The sequence below is a fragment of the Lontra canadensis genome, unplaced genomic scaffold, assembly GCF_010015895.1.
Source record: "Lontra canadensis isolate GAN:19392208 unplaced genomic scaffold, GSC_riverotter_1.0 scaffold16, whole genome shotgun sequence".
Taxonomy (NCBI): Eukaryota; Metazoa; Chordata; class Mammalia; order Carnivora; family Mustelidae; genus Lontra; species Lontra canadensis.
Genome location: NW_022631010.1, coordinates 1,688,717 through 1,708,294, shown reverse-complemented (window position 1 = coordinate 1,708,294; position 19,578 = coordinate 1,688,717). Strand labels below are relative to the sequence as shown.

Genomic DNA, 19,578 nt, shown 5'->3' with positions numbered 1-19,578 from the left:
AACCCCCTATGCCTTCCCTTTTCCTAGGACATTGTGCATCTGCCCTGTAGGATAGAAAAAAAAAACACTAGATGGGGAGACTGCAGGGGTGGGTTCTGAATTTACTTCCCTTTAGCTTACTGTGTGACCTTAGCCCCTTTGTCTCTGGTCCTTCTGTAGGCTCCAGTACAAATGACTTTAGCCACTTCTTAGAATTTGAGATTTCTTCTCTGAGACCCTGACTTCAGAGTAGAGGCTTCCCCCACGCCCCCATGTTTGCTCCTTCCTTTCAGTCTAAAATATTAGCATATTTCCACACTTCATCTACTTGAGATTCACTGCCTTTGACTGTGAGGAGAGTAGTCCTATCTCTAGCTGTTTTTACTGGCAGGTTCCAGGAACTGGCACTCAGTCTAATTACCAGAATGGAACAGACTCTGGAGTTCAGGTCCATGTGATCCTAGAGGTTCAGCAAGGCATGGGCAGTCTACTTCAGTACAGACAAACATTTGGCCCTGGGCATCCTTACACAGTAGATCCAGGCAATTTATGGACTTTTTCCTATTTATCTCACAATTCTGAGATAGGTGATGTTATCTCTATCATAGACAGTGGGAACTTAGTTTTAGGGGATCATTCAGTAGACAGTGACTGACTCATTGAATATATGGGGAAACAAATTTCTTTTTCCCAAGTAGGGGAGAGTGATAGAGGACAGAGATAGGTAAATAGTGATGAGAGCTCTAAGATACAGAAGTGCATTTAAGGAACAGTGCCTGAGGATACGCAGTTTAGGTAACAGAGTCAGAGCTCAAACCCAGGCCTGTCTGCATGCTGTTTTCTACTGTACCATGGTCCCTTCCCTGCTGAAGGGTGGGGAGGGCAGCAGACTCAAGTGCAAGTTCACGTTCCTAGGTAATCTCTGGAGAATGACCACTGATGAGGAAATCCGGCCTTGGATTCCGAGCTAGGCTTTAGTCCTTGGAGGGCCTGAGTTGCTAGGCAGGTGACTAAGGCAGGGGTTACCATGTGGACTTAGGCCCATTTATAGAATAGAACACATGATTTTGTGACCTCTAGAAGGTGAAGTCTGGTGGTCAGTACTGGCAGTATCCTAGAATACCACAGGGAGCCCACCTTTAACTCTGTGGTAGCAAATGAGGAGGAAGTGTTGATATCCAGGCCCCGTGGGTAGGGAATGGTGGTTGCAGCTAAGACTGATTGAAATATTTCCTGCTTAGAGTCAGAGTTAGTTCATGGACTGGATTGGAGTTGCTGATTCTTACCTGAAATCATAGAGTTAGGATAGACAAGTGAGAGGGAAAGGAAAGAGGTTTTAGAGACTGACAGGAGCTGGTCTTCAGGCTAAAAAAATAACCCTTGTTAGTTTCTGCACGTTATTCCAGCTTAAAAACTTGATCTATTTTCTTCTCAGTGCAGCCGTTGTAAATGCTGGCTGCTTTTCCCAGAGACACTGTCTTCTTTTTTTTCTGACTGTGGCTATCCAGGCAGGCTGTGGCTAGCCCTAGGCTGTAACATCCTTTACTCCTTCTGCTTCACCTCGGGTCCTCTCCTTTGAAGCTCCCAATAGTGCTAGATTGAGTTTCTTCATCTGTGACATATGAGGATTGGTCTAGGAGACTGAGGTCCAAGTGTACTATCCTCAGGACCTCCTTTAGTCATCAGACCTGAAGTTCATTTTTAAGGCTGACTCTGGATCCCATCCTATAGTCTTCACGTAACTGAAACGAATCTCAGTCCTTTTTTGCCTGACCGTCTACTTGTGATTTTAATTTTGAGATAAAATTGGCATTATCTCTCCATCCTGCCTTTCCATCCCAGAACTGAGATTCTTTGGGGCTGAGTCCATATCTACAGAACATGTTTGTTGCTTTTTAAGTACCTATTCAAAACCATTTTGTGTTGGGGTGCCTCAGTTGGTTAAGCATCTGACTCTTGATTTCTGCTCAGGTCATCATGTCATGGTTGGAGATTGAGCCCTGTGTCTGGTTCTGCGCTGTGCGTGGCCCCACGCTGGCTTTGGAGCCTGCTTAAGATTCTTTCTCTTTCTCTCCTGTGCTCCTCTCCACCCCCCACCCCCATTATTGTGTGCCCTCTTTCTGTAAAAACAAAACCAGTATGTGAACTTGAAACTTGCAGTTCCTGGCTCTACCAAGGCCAACTCCAAAGTCATTCTGTATTGTAGGAAGTCTAGATGATGTGGGAACTGTCCTCTTTGGGAGTAGGAGTCTGGCCCTTAAATTGACTTCCTTCTGTGACTTTGGACAGATCCTTTTCCCACTCTGTTCTGTCCTTCATAATATGGTAGAGCCACTTCCAGCTAAGTTGGCGTCTACGCAGTTCAGTTGCAGAGGACTCTCTGGCCCAAGCTTTGGTGTGTGGGTTACCAGTTTATAAAGCCATAGATTCTCCCTTCCAGCTAGGGAGGGGGAAGGGGAACCATCCAACTGTCTAATTAGCATGGAGAAAAGAAAACAATAATGACTGGTGCCTCCCTTGATGATTCCTGCAGGGTTGGTACTTCTAGGGAAGGAGGAGGGGGAAACTGGAGACAGCTTCCGCTAAGGAAGGAGAAGTGCTATTAGCTGTTCAGAAAATTCAGAGGCAAGAATGATTGTCTGCGCACCTGTTGCATCCTCTGGACATTCCTCCAGGCAGCCTAGGGACTGCCTGGATTGAGTTTCATCTATTTATGGCATAAATAATGTTCTCGTACATGGACATGGATTAGGCTCAAGAGCACTAACATCACCTGTCAATAAGAAACCAGCTGCCCTCGAGGGCCTCCTCCTGTGGTATGTTGGGCATCCTGACACCTGTCTTTATCGGGGAGGAGAGGAGGGTTTTACTGAGCTATTTTGTGACCTGGCTGCATTTTTATGATGTTGTGAGTCATCTTTTTAGCCCCCATGGCAAACCACAGCCAGTTGGTTTATTATGCCTAGGCATAGGCAGCCACACAATAGAGTTAGTCACAAGAGTCAAGGTCAGGTATCCTCGTGAGTGGGAGGAGTCTGGTAGAACTGCCCAACTAAGGGATTTGGTCAAAGCTGGGAAAAGCAGGCCTCACAAGGATTGAGGCAGTTAGTTTCGAGGCTCAGAGGTTAGTTTTGAAACTAAGAGGTTAGGGTGCAGCTGGAAAAGAACTAACAAATAGATTGGCAAGCATGGCTCCTGGGACAAGGGCTGTTTGCTTAGTGGCCAGTCTTACATTCTCTGCTGGAGGTGGGCAGTTGTACACCCTCAAGTGCTGATCGGAGCAGAAGTGGGTCTGAGGCCACCTGCAGGTGAGCCCTTTCTGATTGCGCTTAGAGCTGTTAATGCTATGATTATTTCCTAGGGCTGCTCATTCTTGCCTTGGTTGCCACTTCAGAGGCCAAGAGAACCCAGCTTCTATTTTCCTTCCCCTCTCCAGAGGAAAATAACACTTCAGCAATACCTTTTTCGGTCAGTCTTCCTGTAGGCCCTGGAGAGTCTTCTTCTCTAAACAGCAAGGGTTTGATAGGGACGTGCTATTTAAAAAAAAAAAGAAAATTGTTTTACAAATGTGGAAGATGATTTCTTCTATCAAAATCTTTCCTTAGCCCCCTGAAGCACTCCTTTTTCTTGTCCCTGGCCTTTTGCTCTGTTCCCCACCCTCCCAAAAGCCTTTGATGTCCAGGACTCCGTTCTTCCCCAAATCTTCTCTTATTTCACCTCCTGCTGCCTTTCCCCTACTTACCGTAGTTTCTGGATTCTCTCTCTCTCTCTTTGTTTTTTTTCCTGGTGGCATGCTCCAAAATAATGACCTGGCTCAAGGGAAAGAGTGCTGCTTTTCAGACTAAGTTGTGGTCATCTGGACCATAATAAAGTGCTTCCCAGAAATAGAGACAATATGCACATCCAGGACACAGTATATACTGAGTTTTGCAAAGGTATTCATAGCACTGTATTCCCTCCCAGTATTAGGTGTTTTGATCAGATATTTGAGTTCAGCCTGGGCTTCTTGACTGTTTGATACAGTCTTAAAATACCTTATCCAGTTTGGGAATAGTCCCTCTCTCCTCTCTTACTGCAACAACCGGCTGAGAGCCCCTTGGGAAGGCCTGGTAAGTCCTACAAGTCTGGATCTTGATGGTACACTTGCATTCCACCCTTGCCCATCTTTTCCCCAGGCATGCAAAACCAGTAGTTGCTTCCTCAAGTACAAAATGAGAGAATTTGGGGATGCTTGGGTGGCTCAGTTTGTTAAGCTTCTGCCTTTGGCTCAGGTCATGATCTCAGGGTCCTGGGATTGAGTCCTGCATCAGGCTCCTTGCTCAGCAGGGAGCCTGCTTCTCCCTCTGCCTGCTTCTCAGTCTGCTTATGCTCTTTCCCTCTCTGATAAACAAACAAACAAACAAAATGGGAGAATTTCGTCCACTTCCTAAAACTTTATTATTGGTGCCTGTGTGTAGTGGCGCGGGGGCTGCTTATTTTTGAGCATGAGAAGGTACAAGGTATATAGTAGAAAGAATAGTCTTTGAAGTCAGACCTTGGTTCCAGTAAGTTCTGTTTCCTAGCTGTGTGGTATTAGATAAGTTATTTCTCTGAGGCTCAGTTTCCTACCAAGATAGGGATTTTACAGACCTCAAAAGGTGATTAGGAATAAATAAAAATAATTAAGGCTTTGGACATAGGACATGATACATAATAGGTAATGGCAAATGTGCATTTCTTTTCTTTTTCTTCTTAGGCCTTTTTATTGCTTCTGATTCATCCTTTTGTGGTACTTAAATGGGATAACAGTCCTTATCATTGAGCCAGACTCTGAGGTATGGGCTTTCTCATGCTGTCTCATTTATTTTTTCCAATAAAACATTTATGAAGCAGAAATCTTTTTTTAAAAAAGTTATTTTATTTTTTATTTGACAGAGCACAATCAGGGGGAGCAGCAGGGAGAGGGAGAGGGAGAAGCAGGCTCCCCGCTGAGCAGAGAGCTGACATGGGTCTCAATCCCAGGACCCTGGGATCATGACCTGAGCTGAAGACAGACTCTTAACCTGCTGAGCCACCCAGGCACCCCAAAGCAGGAACCATTTTTAATAAATGTAGGAAACAGAGTCACAGAAGGTCAGTACCTTCCCTAAGGTCACAAAGTAGTTGAGACAGACCTAGGATTCAGATCCACGTGTCTGATTCTAGAGTTTGAGCTCTTCACCACTGAATTGATTATTACTACTATTACTTTTCGTGAGCAATATGTGACTTTTAGTGGTTCTTGTTTCTCTCCACTTGGACCTGTTGGGATTTGCATGCATGTGGTTCATAAGTTGTTTTATGTCTTGACTAGTGCCTGTCTTTTGATGGAGGCACAGATAGTGACAGTCTGCCACAGTTCTTGCTAACCCTTTCACTCAGAGCAGGCCCTTCAACTGAAAGGTGGTATAGCCCTTTTTCTTCCTTTCTTAAGAGACCATCCCCTCCTTCCTTCTTTACCATTCATATAAAGCCAAGTAAATTTACTGTTCTTGCCAGTCTTTTTGATCCTCAGAAGGTCCTTCAGAAGAGCAGATGCTGGCTCCCTCATTTTACAGATACAGCAACTAAGCTCCAGGAAGATGAAAGGATTTGTCCAAAGTCACACAGTGATTTAGAGCTGGAACTAGCTCTTAGGTTTTCTGACTCTCAGCCCAGTGCTTTCTCTACTAATTTAGGGAGAGGGAGAGGTATGTGTGTATAATTTGCAGATGAGACCAAAGAAGGTTAAGTTGTGTTAGGACCTTGGATATAGAGTTCTGAAGGGACCTTGTCTCCTTCATCCACGTCTTCACCTCAGTTCTTTCCATTTGAGGAACTCAGCAGAGAGGGAGTAATGCTTTCCCCTTAGGGTTCAGCAAAGCTTTCATGACAGGGAGCTGTGGGGAAGTATCCAGAGGATGTCAGTTCTCCTCATTCATAAGGAAGATTGGATTCCCAAGGCTTACTAGCCTGGAATAACTCTTTTTTTTTTTTTTTAAGATTTTATTTATTTATTTGACAGAGAGATCACAAGTAGACAGGGAGGCAGGCAGAGAGAGAGGAGGGAGCAGGCTCCCTGCTGAGCAGAGAGCCTGATGCGGGACTCGATCCCAGGGCCCTGAGATCATGACCCCAGCCGAAGGCAGCGGCTTAACCCACTGAGCCACCCAGGCGCCCCTGGAATAACTCTTGTAGAAGGAGCAGAAGAACATGTCTTCTCATCTCTGCAGGCTTTAGCCTAAAGCAGATGACAGTTGGGCGGGGGCAGGATGGTGGTAAGAACTGTGGATGGAAACTCTGAGGAGTTTCATTGTACCTCCTGCTGCTAGATTTAGTCTGGGGTTTTGGATAAGCAAGTTCCCTTCATTTGATATTTAAAAAGAGGAATTCCTACAGCTGTGCTTTAAAAAAAACAAAACAAATAAATGAGTCCTTGGTTCTGGTACCAAAAAAGAAACCTTTCCCAAAGTATGGGCCTCAGATAATTCCTTCCTTTTTGTCTCCTTCTCTGCTTTCACCCTTTTTCTCTCCCTCTCTTTTCTCTTAGCCACCCAGCTTTCCTTCTTACTCTTTTCTGTCCTCCCCTCTCCCTTAACTCCTAAAAACAAGAATGGGAAAAGGGAACCTTCAGACAACAGATTGGTAGATAGTTGGTATTAAAGGGGCTGGGAGTCATAACATGGAGCTTGAGATTTTGGACCTTCTAGACCTTCTAGACTTCAGAACAAAAGTTCATGGAGAAGGTGCTTATTCATTCATTTATTCACTCACAATGTCTCCTAAGTATAACCTGCCAGGCTCTGTGTCAGATACTTAAGGTATTCCAGTTAATAAGACCCTAAACCTGCCAATAAAATTACAGTCCTATGGGGAGGACGTCAGACAGACCTCCTCCCCTACTACCCCATTCAAATCATTGGATTTTTTTTTTTTAAGTTGTATTTATTTAAGTATTCTCTATACCCAGCGTGGGGCTCGAACTCAAGTCTCACACTCTTTCGTCTGGGCCAGCTGGGTGTCCCAAATCATTGGATTTTTTTTTTTTTTTTCCAAGATTTTATTTATTTATTTGACAAGAGAGTGAGAGAGGGGACACAAGCAGGGGGAGTGGGAGAGGGAGAAGCAGCAGCTGAGCAGAGAGCCCGATGTGGGGCTTGATCCCAGGACCGTGGGATCTGAGCTGAAGGCAGACAATGACTGAGCCACCCAGATCCCCCATTGGATTTTTAAGGTAGAATGATGAAGTAAATAAGTAAACACATATAGGCTTTGGAATAAAGTAAAGCAGTCTTGGGTTCACATCCTAGCTCTGCTACTTACTAGCTGTTTGACCTTAAATGGCACACTTAACCTTGCCATTATTCAGTTACTTTTGATATACTACCCTGTGAAGAGTGATGGCATGCCCTTTTTATGAGGGCTATACTCATAATACCTAGTCCAGTGCTTGGTGCATAGTAGTAGCCTGTGTCTTTCTGTCATCCTGCATCAAGACCTAGCTTAAGTCCTTGTCCCTGTGAAACTTGGGAGGCCACCTCCAGTCAGCCTGATTTCTTCATTTTTATAATACATGGAATACTCTACGAACTATTGGATCCTGCCTAATAGTAGTGTCCTTTTGAAGGAAGGTCACATAGTCCCACCCTGGAATGCAAGGAATCCTAAGGATAAGAAGTGTTGTCATTCATCCCTGTGTCATCTATAACCCCTGACTTAGAGCTATAACCATGACCAGCCAGGTCCAGGAAGTATATTTTGATTGATTGGCTAGAAGGCTTCTATAAATATGTTCAGTGTTTTTGCAGTGAAAGAAAGAGCTGTTTTTTGTTTTGTTTTTTTTAAAGATTTATTTATTTATTTGACAGAGAGAGCATAAGCAGGCAGAACAACAGGGAGAGGGAGAGGCAGAAGCAAACTCTCTGCCAAGCAGGGAGCCTGATGCAGGACTTGATCCCAAGACGCTGGCATCATGACCTGAGCTGAAGGCAGATGCTTAACGATTGAGCCACCCAGGTCCCCCAAAAGAAAGAGCTATTAAAGACCTGGCCTGGAATCTCTCTTCCTAACTCTTCCCTACTTCCTTTTCTGTTACTGCAATGATTCTCATGAAATCTTTGTCCTATAATCAGAATGGAGATTGTATCTCCATTTTTATAGAAATCTGAGGCTCAGATTAGAACCCAGGTCCCTTGTTAGGTGATAGATCCAGTGTAGCAGGAATGAGAACAGAAATCTTAACCAACTAGGTCTTCATTCTCTGGAACCACCAAGAATCTTTACGTGGAAGAAGGAACAGAGGAACTGGTTTTGAGGCTTTAGCTGATGATGAGGCCAGAGCCAGGTATAGTCACAGTAAGTGATGATTCAAGAACATGACAGAGTGGTGAGAAAAAGGGTTCAGGGTAACCATAGATTTGCTAGGCCTTGAAGATTAAGAAGTATTTGAATATATACCAATGTAGACAGGCATTCTAAGTGAGAGAACAGCATGGACAAAAGGATGAGAGCTGGAAAGCCCATGATAGAGGGTAAGGCATACTTGATGACCAGATGAAGTCATACTTAGCAAAGCTGAAGTGATTGGAAGCCACAACTTCTTTCCTTTTTCTTTCCTGAGCATGGGATTTGGCATTGGGAACATTAGTCTGGTGGTATGGACCCAGTGGTTAGAGAAGGAAGGGATAGGGGGAGACTACTGGAAGACCAGAGAAGAGGCTACAGTAACAGTCTGTCCTTATTATGTCAATAAATTCTAAGAAATATTCCAGCCTTGCAGGCAAGAGCAAATGGGATCCTGAACCAAGAGGAAGTTGTCACAGTAGGGAATAAAGAAGAATGGTTTGGATATAGAGTTCTTAGAATAACAACAAAAAACCCATGAGGACTTCACAGTTGTGGGAATGGGGCATGAGGAAAGGAGAGATTGGAGAGCATGAACATTTGGAGTCTCAGTACTTGGAAGAATAGTTATACCATTTGCTGAACTGTAGAGGAGAAGATGAGTTCAGTTTGTTGACCTGTTGAATTGGAGGTACTAATAGTCTATTCCCCTTACTGCCCACCTCCTAGTATCTCTGCCTTTGTCCTTTGACCCGGGCCTACAGAGATCCTTCGGTTCCCTGTATTTGCTGCTTTGCCTCCAGGCCTGGAACCCCCCAGAGATCCTTTCACCCATGTCTTGGAACAACTGTCACTCTCTTGTCTGAAATACAATAGTGCGTGTAAGAGTCTTAGTACCTAGTCTATTTCAAAGGGTACGTTCAATGTTAGTGGCTATTAAATGGTTATTGTTGTGGTTATCACTTTCTTCTCACAGTAACTGGAGATTAGAGAAGTGTCTGGAACCACCTGACTGAAGGACTCAAGAGTCCTTCATGTGGTATTCAGTAAGAAGCTGGGCTGCAAGTAAATGGAGAGGATTTCAGGCTCGGGGTAAATGAAGCTCTGAGCCATATTGGTTAGGACTAGAGAATGTTTCCTGTCTTTTTTCTTTAGTTTTTCAGAAGTTGGTATTTCAGAAGTTGTTATAGTATGCTTAAGAGGACAGGGCAGGCCTCGGAGGTTGGATTCTGGGTTCAAGTCTCAGCTCTACTTTCTGTTAGCTATGTGACTTGGGCAAATTTACTTACCTGTGCCTCAATTTCCTTAGTAGTGAAATCGGAAAATAAGAGCAACCTTACAAGATTTTGTGCAGATTAAATGAGTTAATACAAATAAAGGGTTTACAACAGTGCTTGCTTGGCATGTGCTTCTGTTCTCCTTAACCCCAGAGTCTCTCCTCTATTCCACATTTCAGGTAAATTTAACCATTTCTCTGTTTTTTAACCATCCTCACCCAACAGAGGAGGGGACAAAGAAAGAACCCTGAAACCAGTTTTAAGTTTGTCCCAACTGGGGTCTAGGTTATCTAAGCTGGAGGAACCTGGCCCAAGATGGAGAAAACAGAGTTGTCTAGGTGACCTGAATTCCATTCCCATTCTTTTTTGTTAAGATTTTATTTTTAAATAATCTCTGTACCCACTATGGGGCTTGAACTCAGAACCCCAAGATCAAGAGTTGCATGTTCTACTAAGCCAGCCGGGTGCTTCTCCATTCCCAGTTCTGCCACTGGTTTACTTTGATCTTGGGCAAGTCCCATAACTTCCGAGCCTCAGTTTTCTCATGTGTAAAATAGGGAGCATAATTAATTCCTCTTCGTATATTTAGTATCTCATTCTTTCCATCACTGCATTCTAGTTATATTGACTTTCTTACTTCCTTGAAGCATAACAAGCTTATTCTTGCCTATTATTGCTGTAGCGTCTTTGCACTTGGTATTCTCCCTCTCTGAAACGGTCTTCCTTCATGTCTTCGCAGAGCTTACTCCCTCCCTCCATTCAGGTCTCTTTCTGGTGGAGAAGGTTTCTCTGACCCTTTTTGTTTGTTTGTTTTTAGTGATTTTATTTATTTATTAGAGAGAGCACGAATGGGGAGGAGGGGCAGAAGGAGAGGAAGAAGCAGACTCCCTGCTTAACAGGGAACCGCATGTGGGGCTTGATCCCAGAACCCTGAGAACATGACCTGAGCCAAATAGATGCTTAACCGACTCAGCCACCCAGGTGCCCTGGGTCTCCCTAGCCATTTTATCTAAAGCCTCATTCTCCTCCTTGTCATTCTTTCCTCCCTTACTCTGGTTTATTTTTCTTCATAGCATTTAGCATAGCCTGAAATAATGTATTTAATTATCAGCCTGTCTTTTACACAGATGCAAGATATGTGAGAGCAGGAACTTGGAATACCTCTGCTGACCTGTGCTGACCTAAGTTCATGCCTGTTCTGAGCAGCACCCTGACTGACTTCTCTTTCTGTTATAGGTGAGCCCTGTTCTCAGAGGCAGCTGGTGCTGACCCTGTGACACAAAAGAGAAAATTGTGGGCTGAGCTGAGTCTTGGTACTGGTGAGTGAGGGTCTTGGGCAAACTCTGGGCAAGTTTGGGCCAAGATACAGGGTAATTACCTAATAAGGTAAATAGAGCTTATTTTATCTTTAGTACAGGTAACTTCTAGGCAGTTATTCTCCTACTCTCTGTCTGAGAGATTGGCATAGGCAGGCTTCTGTACTGGGAGGAGATTTTATTATAATTATTTTTTTTAAGATTTTATTTATTTGACAGAGATCGTAAGTAGGCAGAGCAGCAGGCAATGGGGTGGGGGGAGAAGCGAGCTCCCTGCTGAGCAGAGATTTCCCATGACCCTGAGATCATGACCAGAGGCTTTAACCCACTGAGCCATCCAGGCACCCAGTGGGAGGAGGTTTGAAACTGACTTTGTGGAACTGCCATGAGATGGTTTGGGATCATTTGTGGTGAATAAGGCAGACCAGGCTCAATTCCTTCTGGCTTCTGCCAGCTGCTTTGTTTTGGAAGTTATCTTGGACCTGGGAGCTAAGCCTATTCTCCTATAAGCTCTCTTAACTTGACCTTATAGCCCTTAGAAACTTTCCTGATGGCAGTCTTGAATGTGACCTACCAAGCCCATAGGTCAGCGTCAGAAACTAGTTTTATCAGTCCTGGAAAATGTGATTATGAATGGTGGTGAGGATGGAGTGAAAGAATTGGGGCCGTGTAAAGGGAAAGTCAGAGGAAACTCAGAGGGAAAAATCACAGATGGTGAGATGGAAAGGGGAATCTGCACATTAAGAACCAATTTTGTTATGGGTCTCATTTAATCTAGACAAAACCCCATTTTATGGATGAGGGAATTGAGGCTCTGGAAGTTCAAATAATTTGCCGGGGGTTCACATCTGAGAATCTATAAAGCTGATGTTAGAATCGGTCATTCTGATTGTAAATAACATTGCTCTCCCTGACTTGGCAGGCTTTCTTTGGACTGCTAATCTCCCTGGAATCCTGATTTTTCTTACAAAGTTCAAGAAGGAAGACCTCCTTAGGGATTCAGGAAGAAGGTCTAGTTATTTGAGGGGCCCAGCAGGCAGGCAGGAGTTGCGGGTGTCTTCTGATGCAGTGGCATTTCCAGTGAGGGAGCCAAGAGGCTAAAAGAATCTAGCAGTTAGAGGCCCAGGCTCAATATAACTGGAAGGAGAAGAAAACACCTGTAACACATGAGTTACTGTAAACGCCAGCTCTGAGATAGGGAACTGGACAGCTGGATTGGGGTTGGGAAATCTGGGTTTTTATCTTCTCTCTCAACATCTTAAAATTGGGGTGCTTTCCTGCACCCCCTTATGTCTGTTGTGTGTATACCAGCCTGCAGGATGTTGTAGAGAACCAAATGAAAAATGCAAGTTGGAAGGCTCTGTGAATTGTAAAGCAGCATGACTGAAATGAGAGAAAGTGAGAAGAAAGCATTATAAGTATTCTTGGCACCTTAGTCCCTGACCTATTTCTACTTCACTCCCCAAAGGGAAAAGGGAAGATTTTCCTTTGGAAATTTGTGCTGCTAATCTTCTGCCTTTTTCTTCCTCCTCTTCTTACTCAGATTTTATCTGAGGCTCAATCTTTCCACGAGGGAAGGGATTCCAAGGTACAGAGACAAAGCCAGGCAGCATCAGCAGCCTGGTTTGCAGCAGGTGGGCTGCAGAGTGCAGGTTTAAATGCACTCACATAGCCTGGCTCCAAGGCTACTCCTAGCACAGATGTTAAAGCACTTTTCAAGGGCCCATCCCCAGCATGTGTCTGCACTCACTGACAATTCCACATAGATCTTGCCTTGTTTCCTACTATCCTCAGAAGGGGAAGGCTGTTCCTGTTTTGGCCTTAAGTACCCTGCCCATCCCCATCCTTCACCCTCCAACTACTAGTGGAAAAGGCACTTATGCTATAGCCTCATAATCTTGTCAGAGGCCATGGTCATCTAGTTTTCCCACCATCTCTCTCTTGCCCTTGGGAGTGATAATAGGCCATTCTTTTTACATTCTGTAACAGTGGACATTTTGTTTTTGCTTCTCTCCGCTTGAAGGTGTACAGAGGGGTCTGTCCCCAGCCTGGAGCTCTTGGAATCCACATTAGCGAACCTTCCCTCCTTCTCTGATTCTCCAGGCTCTTACTGCCGCCTCTTTTTGTCTGGTTAATCTAAGTTCTGTAGCTTCTGGCTTTCCATGGCCTGGGTCCCAAGCTTGGACCTTACTGTTTTTCTACTAGCTGCCCCCTGAAGAAGTTCCAGTATTGATTGTTTAAAAATATGAATGATTCCATGTAAAAAAAGTATCTTGCTTATTTATCTGACATACTCGTTTCTACTAAAAAACAAATTTCAACTAAAAAGAAGGAAACAAAGCATTGTCATCCTTAAGCCCTTGCACAGCAGTAATTTATTCCTATTTTTATATGTTGTTGTAACAGGTTTAGCAGTCTGGTTTCTAAACCCCCATAGGATTCAAAGCAGCATATCAGAAAAGGACGAGGAGCTGCTATATTAACAGCAGCGAGAGGTGAGAGCTGAGACCTAACAGTAAGGGAAGGATGAAAGAAGAATGATAAGTTAAAACAAGTATGGAGGCCATTCAGTTTAGGGGAAGCAGCTCTACAGACATCTGTGTGCTTCAGTGAAATGGAGTTGGTAATTTTTAAGGTAGTTTTAGATTCTTGTTGAGGCCAGCACTATCAGAAAACGCTAAATGATTTGTAATGTCTACTATATTATCAGATGCTATACTGAATGCTCTACATAAGTTGATTTCATTTCCATAGCAGCTTGGGAGGTAGGTGGTGATATTCTCATTTTAGAAATTACTAAGACTCCGAGAGAGAGAAACAGGCAGTGATTGGAAGAGCTAAGCTTAGAACCCAGAAGAATCCAGCTCTGGACAACCAGGTTTTTTCTATTAGCTTATATTGGCTCTTTCCCTGTTACCTGAAACCCTGGTCTTTCTCAGCTTCTTGAGCCACTGGTTTCCCCCTACCTTCTTTGTATTCATTCTCCTGTATACAACTTTATTTTTAAGACATTCATCAATGAGTATTTATTGAGTGTCAACCATGTGCCAGGCACAGCTTTGAAATATAGCAGTGAAGAAAATAGTTTTCTCTTTTGTAGTTTACGTTCTAGTGGAGGAAAACAGATAAACAAATGAATATGTATGAAGAAAAAGCAGGGTAAGGGAGCAGAGAGGGACTTTGCAATGAAAAAAGGCTTCTGTGAGAAAATAAATCTGTGCAGAAATATGCAGGAACTGAAATAGTGAGCTCTGGTGTATCTTGGGGAATAACATTCTGGGCATAGAGTTCAGCAAGTTCAGAAACCCTGAAACCATCGCATGCTTATTGTGTTTGAGGAGCAAAAGGAAGCCAGGTGGCTGGAAATGGAGTGAGCAAGAGGGAGAGTAGAGTATGGAGAAATCGTAGGGTAGACAGGGACCCAGGTCATGCAGAGCTTTATTCTGAGTGAAACAAGAAGCCAGTGGTTTGTTTTCAGTAGAGGAATGATAAAATCTGACATCCAGATTAAAAAAAAAAAAAAAAAAAAAATCCCTGTGCCTGATAGTACAAGTTAAGACCTCCGTCGCCCAGCACAATGTTGAGTAGAATTGGTGAGAGCAGACGCTCTTAGCTTGTTCCCAGTTTTAGGAAGAACGCGTTGTCTTTTACTCTGAAGTATGGTATTAGCTGTAGAGTTTTTGGTAGATGACTTTTACTAGGCTAAGGAAATTTCCTTCTATTCCTAATTAACTGAGGTTTTATTATGAATGATGTTGGATTTTGTAGATTATATGTTTTTTGGTCTTTATTCTACCAACATGGCATTACATTAATTGTTTTTTGGATATCAAACCAACCTTGTATTCCAGAGTAAATCCCACTTGGTCAGAGTGTATGATTCTTTTTAGATGGTGTTGGATTTGTGTTGCTGTTTGGCTAAAGATTTTTCATCTGTATTTCTGAGGGATATTAGTTGTTTTTTGTGTTTTTGTTTGTTTAGCAATGTCTTTGGTTTGGTATCATAGTAATATGGTCTCATAGATTGAATTGGAGAGTGTTTCCCCTCCTCTGTTTCCTGGAAGAGTTTGTGATGGATAGGTATTATTTCCTTTTTGATTGTGTGATACAGTTTATCAGGGAGGCCAATGTGGGCCTGGGCTTTCTCTGTTGGAAGATTTTTAATTACTAGTTTAATTTTTGTTTTCTGTTAGGTCTGCTCAGATTTTGTTTATTTTTGAGTCATGTTTGATAATTTGTGCCTTTCTTGAAATGTTTTCATTTCATCTAAATTGACTAGTTTCTTGGTTTAAAGTTGTTCATGGGGTTGCCTCAGTGGCTCAGATGGTTAAGTGCCTGCCTTTGGCTCAGGTTGTGACCTCCAGATCCTGGGATTGAGCCCCACATCCAGCTCCTGGCAGGGAGTCTGCTTCTCCCCTCTCCCTCTTCCTAACCCCCTGCTTGTGTTCTTTCTGTCTTGAAATGAGTAAATACAGTCTTCTTCTTTTTTTTTTTTTTTTAAAGATTTTTTTTATTTATTTGACAGGGAGATAGGGAGCACAAGTAGGCAGAGCGGCAGGGAGAGGGAAAAGCAGGCTGTCTTTGAGCAGGGAGCCTGATGTGGGACTCGATCCCAAGATCCTGGGATCGTGACCTGAGCCGAAGGCAGAGGCTTATTTAACCCACTGAGCCACTCTATTTTTAATTTTAGTTCCTAGTTTTGGCAGTTTGTATCTTGTCTGTTTTTCTTGGTCAGTCTTGCTAAATGTTTGCCAGTTTTGTTATCTTTTCCCAAAGAACCAACTTTTGGTTGCATTGTTTTTCTGTTCCCTAATTTCTTTCTATAATCTTGATTATTTCCTAACTTCGACTTTCTTGGTGGCTGGTTTGCTTTTCTTTTTCTAGTTTCTTAAGACTTAGGGGTGTGTGTGTGTGTGTATGTGTATGTGTGTGTGTTTTAAGGTGCTTTGCAGCCCAAACGAGTGGTTTTCAGTATGTGGAGCTTCCAAGAGGGCCTGACTCAGAAACAGTAGGGTGGGAAGCTTGTCTGCATTTTATGTTACCCACTGGGAGGAAAGGGGCTAGAGCTAGACCCATAGTGCTGGGCCCATAGTGCTAGGCAGCCTCAGCCCTGCCTGTCCCAAGTCAGGATTTGGGTCAGGCCTGAACTTCATGTAGGAGATGAGGGTGGTGCAGTAGGAGGGCAGGTGAGGCATGGAAAGCCAGAGCTCCCCCAGGCTTCTGAGGAGATTTTGCATGATGCACAGAGCTGGCCAAGATAGTTGCATACCTCACAGACTTCAGAAGCTTCAGGATGGCTTTTGAGACCTTGCAGAATACCTCTATTTCCAGTTAATGACTGAGATTCTAAGCAGAAATTTAATTCTATTAAATAAGGCTTAAATGCAGATCCCTTAGGTAACATTGAGGTGTTGCTCTGAACAACACCTGGGCTTGTTGGTTACTTATTTGTGATCTTTAGTTCCTCATCTACAAACAACAAGTAACAGTTTCTACCATTGAACTGTGTCGGGCATATGTCAACTAAGAGCTATATAAAACTGCTAGATACTGTACAAATGTAAGGGACTGTTCATGTTAGTAATTCTGGTGATAGGGACCAGGAACAGAGTCTGAGAAGGTCCAGAGGTAAAAGCAGTGCATTATTATCCTTCAAGTTGTGGGATGAATGTCTGACTAAAATGGTCTTTGTAGCTTAGTAAGGCAGGAGGTTCCTTGTCTGCCAGTGTAATAATCAGATGGCAGCTAGAGAATTCTGTGGAGAAAATCTGAGGGAGGCCACCAGAACAACTCGTGTAAGAAGCAGCTGTCCCTGTTCTTTCCCCACCCAGGAATTTTGCCCATATTCTATTACTCTGGTTCCAGAAACAGCCGGCTTTCTTGAAGGTTTCTGTCACAGTAAAGCAATAAGGTCCAGCTCACTTGTGGGGAAGGAATACTATGTAAAGGGCTCTGAGCTATATTGGGCCCTGTGTTTCCCTTCTTCCTTCCCCAGTTTTCATTAAAACTAAAGAAGATCTTTCTGTCCCACTGGAGCAGCAGCCAGGCAGAAGAGGGACTGACAGATCCTATAGGTCAATCCGATCAGCTACAGGGCAGTTCTAAGGATGTGGCAGAGAAGCAGGGTCCTGAGCCTAAGAATAAGGACAAGAGATCAACAATCCAAACTGTGAAACTGGGAAACAATAGATCAGGAATCCAAGGTCTATCACCAGCCGTGGTGTTAGAACCCTGAGATGAGTAGGGCATGAATTGAGGGGATTTATGATTTAATGGGGCAGATAAAGAAAAATAATAAAACTATCCTACTGAAGACCCATGTTAACACCAAAGCAGAAATTGCTTCTTTTGAATTATTTGTCCTTTTGTATTGTCTGAATCTCCACTGCTTCCCTTCCCCCATTGCCTCCCCCTCCCCCATCTTCCCAATTAGGAGAATATGTCAGATTATGCACTAAATGCATAGGGCAGAAGACAAAAGTTACCTACAGTATACACCTTTCCTGTGTACCCCTGAACTGTAGTTTCCTCATCTGCAGAATGGGGAACAAAATTGCCTTATGGTTATTGGGATGCTATTAGGAAATACGAAAAACATGCCTGGCCCGGAGTGATGTTAAGTCGTTCGTGACTAAAATTCTGATACCCTGTGTTCAGGGTCCGATTACCATAGAAGGTGAATATCCTGGCCCAGGCTCTTAACCCTGTTCACTAACTCCGTCTTGGGAAAGCATTTTCTCTTTCTGGGCCTCAGTTTCTTCTGCTCTAAAAAGAAAGAAAGATTGAAAGTTGACCTTTTAATTGCTGATGTCCCTTCTAGTTCTGTGCCTCTAAAGGCACATGGACCTGTGGTTCAGAGGCATCAAAGAGTCCAGATGAAACAGAGAGTTGGGGGGGGGGTGTCAAAGAAGCCTCTGTTCAGTCATCCTCAAGGCTACAGTGAGGACAGTTACAGAGAAAGAGCCATTATCTGCATTGAGCAGGTATTGGAAGTATCTGGGAGTCTGCTTCAGGGGCAGTGACCTGCTTGTTGCCCAGCACACGGAAAAGAAATACCAGAGCAAATCAGAACGGCCCAGGTTGGAGGCCAAGTACATACCTAGTATGACACAGACTGTTAAGCATAGGACCCAGTTTGTGCTCTATTACCTAACTGTCTGTTGGTGTTCCCAGTCAAATTATTTTTCTTTCTGCAGCCTTCTTATCCCCATCTATAAAACGAATTAGGTGATGTATTCTCCAAGGGCTTCTTTAGGGCTCTCGAAAACTTCATTGTTTACTTCTGGCTCTCCTTGGTGTTGATTTCATTTATATGCAAAGGCTTTACAAGCCAAGCTTTGTCTAGCCCTAGAGTGTTTAGAAGGCTCTTGAAACCATGATTTCAGGCCACTAAGAATCATAAATTTTCAAGCTGAGGAATGCCTTGGTCCACCTGGTCCAACCCCTCATTTAACATTGGGAGGTAATGCAGCAGAGTAGAAAGACTACAGGCTTTGACAGCAGACTTTGAATTCAAATTCCAATCAGTACTAGCTTAATCTCACAAGCCATGGTATCATCTTCTGAAAATGATGACAATAGAGTATGAGGCACAAGAGAATTACCATTATTTGGAGGAGGAAAGAAAAAACAAAGGAGAGAGAGAGAAAGTCACCTGCTCTGGGTTGAGCTGAGACCAGAACCTAGGTCTCTTGTGTCTCCGTCCAGAGTTTTTTCTAGAGCCAGGGTCACTTGTACTTGTGTGTATGTTGTAGCAGAGATTAGAACCAAAAGCATGTCAGCTTTCTTAAACATATTCCCCAGCAGCCTTCTCAGCTCCCCTGTGGCTTGTGTCAATAACACAGCCCGAACTTGTTTTAGAAACCAGCGCTCCATAAGCACTTCTCTTTGATTTGCTTTGGCTGGTACAGGATCCAGATGCTCTTAGAATAGCACATGAGACTCTCCAAATCAGCCCATTCCCATTCGGAACTTCCAGCTCTGATCTGCTGCTTAGTGGGGTTTGTCCCCAAGTCCTCCCTACTTGTCATTTGAATCACATTCAGTTGTCTTGCTATTTGCCCTTTCCCTCCTGATGGATGTAACATTTATTGAGGTGTCTACTATGTGCCAGATACTGTGATTATCTCCCTTAGTCTTTGTAATTCTTAAGTTACTAATAGCTCCAGAGGGAAAGGCTGAGGCTCAGGGAAGTACATGAATTTGCTCGAGGTCACATACCTAGTCTGTGAAAGAGCTGGGTTTGAACTCAGGTCCTCCTAACCCCATAGATCCCACTGTAAGCTTTTCCCTGAGTACCATACTGCCTCTCTAGTGTCAGCCCTCCCCGAGGGTAGACTATTCAGGACTATCCAGACTATTCAGGAGTAGCTTTAGCATAATGGGAATATCTTCCATGCCTTCAGTGCCATTTTCCCATGAGTTTTCTTTGCCTGCGTCCAGGACCCAGGTGCGTGGCCCAGAGATCCAAGCACTAAGCAAGAGACCAAGTTTCTATCTTCAACGTGGGACACTAAATCCCTCATAAAGATGTACTTGTCATTTTCAGAATTGAATGAGGGCAATATTTCAAGCATTTGTAACAGCAGCTTGGACATGCAGGGAAGGAAGAAAGAGGGTCTATACATCTCAAGTTTGATAGGCCTCCTTCAGGGGACCTGGCAGGA

General features: G+C 43.7%; 1 protein-coding gene across 3 annotated transcripts in view; it reads left to right on the top strand.

The window, feature by feature from the left end:
* RALY (RALY heterogeneous nuclear ribonucleoprotein) overlaps positions 1 to 19,578 on the top strand; it is an 80,793-nt gene that overhangs the window by 24,118 nt on the left and 37,097 nt on the right. For all 3 annotated transcript variants that reach the window (XM_032858862.1, XM_032858865.1, XM_032858863.1), the window contains exon 2: positions 10,833 to 10,915. The gene's annotated coding sequence lies outside the window, so the exon portion shown is untranslated. The remainder of the gene's footprint in view (positions 1 to 10,832; positions 10,916 to 19,578) is intronic.